The sequence below is a fragment of the Peromyscus leucopus genome, chromosome 3 (genome assembly GCF_004664715.2).
Source record: "Peromyscus leucopus breed LL Stock chromosome 3, UCI_PerLeu_2.1, whole genome shotgun sequence".
NCBI classification, from domain to species: Eukaryota; Metazoa; Chordata; class Mammalia; order Rodentia; family Cricetidae; genus Peromyscus; species Peromyscus leucopus.
The window spans coordinates 1067918-1075495 of record NC_051065.1 but is presented as its reverse complement, the minus strand read 5'-3'; the positions used below and the strand labels follow the sequence as shown (position 1 = coordinate 1075495).

At 36.2% G+C, this 7578-nt stretch overlaps 1 pseudogene; it reads right to left on the bottom strand.

Annotated features, from left to right (window-relative positions):
• Nucleotides 1–2955: 2955 nt before the first annotated feature.
• LOC114682533 lies at nt 2956–3411 on the bottom strand (annotated as a pseudogene).
• Nucleotides 3412–7578: the final 4167 nt, after the last annotated feature.

The following is a 7578-nucleotide window of genomic DNA, read 5'->3' as shown; positions in this document are numbered from 1 at the left end:
CAAGCCTCATCAGATGGAATAGGAATAAGGTAAAGAAAATGCATAAGGGAGGAAACAGAGACTGCATGGTATATTTGGTGCATTCCACAACTGGGGCAGGTTTTACAATTGCAATGATGTTATCGAGATCTTCATAGAGACGTTTCATCTTTTCAGTGTATACATTTGCAGCGTAATAATAGCAGAGAAGTTTGATTAGAATTTATTCCTGCTTGCATCTTCAAGATGATGTTTGGATGTGTGAAGCTGCTATCACAGAGAGAAACTACTTTGCTATTTACTTCAACAGGCTGAAGTCCAGCTGGTGCTGTGGAGGGCGGCCTGTTGATCCATCTCTATTATCACACTGGATACTTATGTCCCAGGTACACTTGTTGTTAGTTGCTATAATCCATGGTTCTTGGTGACATGGTTCTTTATCAGTGTTTTAAATATAAATGTATGCATCAGCATCTGGATGAAGATGAATGAAAGATGAGTCCAAATTTAGTTTTAAAACCATTTATTTTTCCTTTCAATTAATGTTCCCACTCATCCCCTGAAAAAAAAGTTAGAAATGTTTGAAGGCAAAAGGCAGTGAGCTACTATACTTATCTCACCTCTTCTCACACAATATCATGAGGGTCAGGACTGCCGCAGGCAAAATCATCTTGCTTAAGCATTAGCATGCAGGAGCTGAATGCCAGACACTCACTCCTGACCATTTTTACTCTTTTCTTGGGAAGATCAAAGCAGTTAAAAGTTTTATGCCACATTCAAGGTGTGTTGCACTAAAATCTGTAAGGACCAAATATGCGTCCCTCTCTAAACACTGCAGAAAACCATAAAGCCATGCATTTCCTATTAGTGTAAGAGTATTTAATCTGAATGAATTAGGATGATAATGAATGAATGATTTTATTCAAGTTATAAACATTTCTACTTGTTGAGTTTTTCTAGTTAAAAGGAAGAGTATATTGTTTCCCATTTTCTATTTCTAAAAGTAAACTCTTACTGTCTCCAATGTGGAATCTCAAGAATGAACTCCCATGAATGAATGGCTGAGAGTGGAAAACCATGAGGAAATATGCCCTTCTAAAAAACTGACTGAAGTACTATGCAAGCTATTATTTTCAAACTTAAAACTATCAAACAGTTTTCCTCTCTGCCTGATTAGGCTATTGCGGGAATGAATGAGAGTTTCTTTTCAGAGTGGAGTCCTAAATCAATACAGCAAATATTATTCATAGAATAATAGCAGTAAATAACTATCAACGAAACATGCAGAACTTTATACCCATAAACCTGTCAGGCTATCTTCCACATAAAACTTACTAAAAAAATATCCTCTGGGAGCCCTAACTAAGATATATAAATATCATCGAGACACTACAGCCTCCCTAGACATTGTCATTTGTGCTCATACCCTGATCCATGGACACTACTACTTCTTTTTGACGTTAGGTTATAGCCAATTGTTTCTGTTTGCTCATACACAAATCCCCTCAGTTTGCTAATTTGTCTTCATTTCTGTGAAGATTTTCTAGTGACTCAATTGTGCCAAGCACTATGTTATCATTGTTATTTTATATATTATATAGCATTTTCTCTAAATAGTTTACATTTATCACTTACTAGTTTTCATAACAACTCTACTTCGATAGACCTGGTTGGTAAGCTCATTTTATTAGAAAAGAAACTTAACAATAGAATAAACAATTAATTTCTTCTGAGTTATTTATTTCATGTGAAGCTGTCTATATCACCAAAAACTATTTGAATCTAATCTTCTATGCTTTACTGGTCTTTCATCATACAATGGAAAAGAACTAAGCCAAAATACAACTGTAGCGTATTTCTAGATTATTCCTGGAAATGAATGTCATTTATTTCCCTGATTGTTGGCATAAAAGGTTTATCTAAACAAAGGCTTCTTGAAATGCTATAGAAAAGGAAAGGATAAGACAAAGTACCTGGAGAGCAGTGTGAGTAGACTGTGTAAAGCTCTGGGTTGACTCATGGAACGAAAATATAGCATATGGATAGATAGGTAGATAGATAGATAGATAGATAGATAGATAGATAGATAGATAGATAGATATTAAACATAGGATAACATGTACAATACAGTTAATCCAATGAGGGTTTTGCAAACATCCAAGTCTGAGTTTGATTTCAGAAACCCAACTAAATAGCCAGACCTGGTTACCCTTGTAATATCCGAACTTAGGAGACAAAGATAGGCATGTTCCTAAGGATCAAATGGTATTTGGTACCTAAGGAACCATTTATTATCATCTGATCTGCACTTGTACTTATGTGCAAGTATACCTGTACATACATATATACCAACATACAGATGAATAGGCATATACACACATAGAAATTGTCCAAATTCTCAAAACATTGTTAATGAATGAACAGATTTAAAAAATATAGGAAGATTATGATAACATGCTTTACATAAAGAAGAAATTTTATGTCTGAAGGCCCATATTTCCATGCTCACCTAAGGTCATATGCCTGAGAAATAGCTGAACTGAACACATTCTTAGTATGAGATAGCCATTCAATTTTTATGCAGTCATTAGGTTCACTTTGAAAAATTCACTCAGGGAATAACTGGCCATGGAGGTAGTGCCTTTCTGAAAATAATTCAAATGTGTTCTTCCTAGAATGTCAGTCTTTAAGCAGACTCTTTACATCCAGGACAAAACTTTATGGCTGAGGAAGTTGTAATACAATCAAATCAGAAAGTCTATTTAAGAATCTATATGAAGAGGCTGTCATGGGTCAACAAAAACAGCAAAAAAAAAAAAAAAAAAAAAAAAAAACTTCAAATGGTGTTTTTGTTTTTGTTGTTTTTTAAAGTAGAAACAAATGACATCCTAGTATAGACTTTGCAGGCCCTAATACATTTTCCTGAGAGAATGAAAGAGAAATGTGGTGTGTTGTTACACCCCAGATTTAGCCAAATCAATGAGTTGATTTCACATATGTACTTCTGTACTGTAGTGGGTATTTTATTTTGTTTTGTTCACCAGTCTTGTGCTTTACTGTCATGGCCTCTTTGTCCTTGATTCCATACTTGCACAGTCGATACAGTTGCTCCTTCAGCTACTGCTTCTTGGTCCTCAGCTTCTCTTGGTGCTTGGTGAGCTGGTAGCACATGGGTCTAGTCTTCTTGGGTCACCAGTCCCGAGGCTTGCATTTCTTGTCCTTGTAGCCTTTTTGAGGTTTTCTTTTTGAGTCTGGTTAATGATACTGAGGACACATACAATGGATTTGAGGTGACACATATCTTAGAGAGCTTGGACATGACACTGCTTGTCACCTTGGTGATGCAAAGTTGAGACAGTTCCCCTTCAGATCATGCAATTGTTTCAACAGATTCGTCTAAACATGTAGGTCCTGAGCTTTAATCTTGGCCATAGCTGCATTGCCCACTACTATGTACATTGGATAGTTTAAAGATTATCCATCACTATTTACCAATGCTTGTAAACTCTTTGTTAGTTATATGCATGCATATAAGTTCAAACACACACACACACACACACCACATAAAATACCTTGTGTGCCTTCTACAAACTTGTTTTCCTCTTGACACCCTAGACAAATACTATCTCACACTCAATGTGTTCCCATCAATTCCACAGTGTTCTATATTTACCATTGTGGTAATAAAATAAATACTTCTCTCTTCTGGCAACAAGCCTAGCATATTTAGCAAAGATTCAAACAATAAGAGAGACCCTGTATTAACAAAGTGAAAGATTAGACCCAATTCCTGAAGTTGTCTTCGGATCTGCTTGTCTGCATGCACGTTTCTATGACTAATGTAGTTCTTAACATGTGTGTGTGTGTGTGTGTGTGTGTGTGTGTGTAGTTGGAAGTTTTCTTGTAATCTGCCCATCCTACAGCCACTCAGAAAGTAAACACACAGAGGCTTATATTACTTGCAAATTGTATGGCCTAATAGCTCAAGCTTCCTGCTAGCTAGCTCTTATAAGTTCACCTGTGGCTAGAGTTTTCCTGCCTTGCCCACAGTCAGGACAAATCTTTGTCACCCACCAGTCCCACAGGCGCTCAGACCCAGCCAAGTAAACACAGAGACTTATATTGCTTACAAACTGTATGGCCGTGGCAGGCTTCTTGTTAACTGTTCTTTTATCTTAAATTAACCCACTTTTATAAATCTATACCTTGCCACGTGGCTGGTGGCTTACCGGCATCTTTACATGCTGCTTCTCCTGGCCGTGGCTGCAGTGTCTCTCCCCTCAGCCTTCAGCTTCCCAGAATTCTCCTCTCTCCTTGTCCCACCTACTTCCTGCCTGGCAACCTACTTCCTGCCTGGTCACTGGCCATCAGTGTTTTATTTATATAAAGCAATATCCACAGCACTTCCCCTTTTTTTCTTTTTTTTAAAAAGGAAGGTTTTAACTTTAACATGGTAAAATTGCATATAACAAAACAATTACTGAGCAAGAATTATAGTTACAATATTAAAGAAGATGTCCTATCTATCTTATATTTGTGAGTTTAAGGTTTTATATCTAACTTATCTTTTATCATAACTGAGGAAATTACAACTATCTAGTTTTGAACCACTTCAAAGACCTGAGAAGGAACATAATGGTACCTGAGAAATGGTAGATGGATGCAAGCAACTTTCGGGAATCTTGTAAGAGTAGACCAAGACAGTCTTATTAAATAAGAAACACAGAAACAATGTAAAAGAGAAAGCCGAGAGGTCAGAGCTCAGAGCTAAAATCTCACCCTTCCTCCTGCGGTGTCCCAGCTTCCCAAAAAAGAGAGCTATATCCTGTCTGTTTGTCTTTTTAAGTATTTTGTTCTGCCTTCTCATTGGTTGTAAACCCAAACACGTGACTGCCTCGTCACTGTCTGTATATACAGCCCCCCAGGTATTAAAGGCATATGTCTCCAATGCTGGCTGTATCCCTGAACACACAGAGATCTATGGGATTAAAGGCGTGTGCCATCACCACCACACTCTTGCTATGGCTCTAATAGCTCTGACCCCCCGGGCAACTTTATTTATTAACATACAATCAAAATCACATTTCAGTACAATTAGATTACCGCCACATTTCCCCTCTTCTATTTTAATAAAAAGAAAAAAAAAGCAAAAGGTTATAACTAATAAAAGAAAAACTATATACAAAATTACAATAACTATATATAATATATACAAGTAATAAATACCTAAACAGGTATTTGACAAATCAGAGAAAATAATTCCATCATCTATCCTATTTTGGTAAATCCAAGATGTATCTAATGTACTTTCTATCCTAATTAATTTTCAACCATAACTAACTAATCTTCAACTCCCTCAGAGACCCAAGAAGGGAATAATATTAGCTAACAAAAATAAAAACAGGAAGTGCATGCAAGCAACTTCCAAAAAATTTGTGAGTTGACAGAAACAGCCAGCTGCCTGGGCAGTCACCTGAGGTTTCTCCACAGTGTTGGGGCATCATCTTCAGCCTATAGGCTTAGTGTATCTGACAGACTCATTTGTGATGTAGGATGTACACAAGGTCAACAGTTCAACCTCACATTGGGTGAGCGCAGTCCACGTACCAGTAACACCTGAATTCCACTAGTGTCCTGTCATGATTCAGGATTTTAAATTCTGGAAATTGTTGACAGTTTTTGAATTTAGCTGTCCATTATTTTTGGCTGTGTATGTATGGCTTCATCTCAGCATCCCCTTTTTCTCCACATCTCTCTATTAAATGCCAGTCTACTATCGAGAGGTGTGAGCTTTTAGCTGCTGTTCCATTGCACAACAGAAGCCATCGGCCCTCTGTCTGCTCAGCTGCCTTCGAAGAAAAGGGCACTGTACCTTTTCTGGATTGCGAAGGTCACTTCAGGGATAGGGCCATATTGTCCTGGCCTCAGAAGATGCCTTTTGATAAAGCCATAACCACACTTGTTTTGGCAAGAATCAGTAGTCCCTTGTTTTGTGTTTTGTCTGTCCATTTTGTCCTGTTGATTCGAGGATACTTTGTTGTCCAGTGGCTAACATTTGCCACAATGAAAGTTGACTCCATATGCAGTTTCTTCAATGCTCATATTTTTTCTGAAGTAGATTAGTACTTCCAGGAGCTGACATGTCTCAAAAGAGAAAAATTTTCTAAGTTATTAAAACATTTTAAATGCCATATTCTGTAGATCTCTGAAGGGTTTGAAGATGACCTGTCTAAAACATCTCTGTTCAATTTTTAAAACATATCTAATATGACTACAAGTTCTATTGTAATGTCTAACTACTAACTTTCATTTCTTTATATCCTAATAGTTGGTAATAATAACATTCAAGGATCAGAAATTTGCATTACATTGTTAAATGAATGGTATAAATACAATTAGATATATACATATAGCATTTTCTAACAATATCAGTTTCAAATTTGTATACAATATAAAACAATCCAATCCAATGCAAAGTATTTAAAACTAGTAATTGTCTTTTTTTTTAAACAAGAACCTTAAATCTAATCTCCTTTGATTAGCCTTTTTTCTAACCCTTGACAATAACTTGTAACCAACCCCCCTAAATACTGAAAATTATCCCAGACCCAAAATCCATTAAAAAGACCAAAAAACCACCAGACCCACACCACCTCTTTGGGAATGTGGGCATCGTATTCTTAAAATTGTTTCCTGCTGGGTATGGGCGAAGTTTTCTTTATCCTGAAAGAAAAATTTTAGGTTAATTGTCAAATTCTAGGAAAGGTAACTATATCCTTCATTATCCAGTCTGTGTATAATGCCAAAGTTCAGGGTTTATCTCAAGTCCTCATTCAAGTAGTCTTTGAGACTAGATCATCTCAGCTAGTCATCTCAAAATTGCTCTGAGCACCTTGTAGTTCAAAGCTGATCTGTGGATGATGTTTGTCAGCTTAATGATATTATTATTGTCCACGTGGAATTGTTGTTGTGGGGCCCCATCTTCTTTCTGGAGACTTCAGTTGATGTTAGGCCTGGCCGTGATTTCCTGCAGAAAACTGATAAGAGACTCGAACACAAAGACATAAATATGCAGCTAGCCTTTTTTCTAGAATTAGTTAGTACTCTATATGACCATTCATATCTTAACAAAGTTTAAAATGTGTATATATATATATATATATATATATATATATATATATATAAATCTTGTAAATTTTGATAAAATTCATACTTTAAGAAAAGTTTAAAGAATCAGAATAGAATCTAAGAGTTGAGATTAGTAATAGAATAGTCCTTTAATTAATTTTGTTTTTGTCCTGTACCATAGCAGAAGATGGCTCTTTTATTCTGGCATGATACAGGGAGTTTGCATTTTTCTTTTAACAACATGCTTGAGTTTAAAGAAGGAGAGAGCCATTCTCCAACTCCAAAGTCAGCTTTAAATTTTAATTGAACTGGGACTATTAGAAGACCAATAGTGTTAAATCTTTAGAGAAAAGCAGAAACAAACATTTAGAAAGACATAAAATTTTTTAGATAATATAAACCCATACACCGTTTCACTCTGTTTCTTGGGATAGATGATTTGCCCCTTTTTTTTCAGTTGTCTCATTTGTC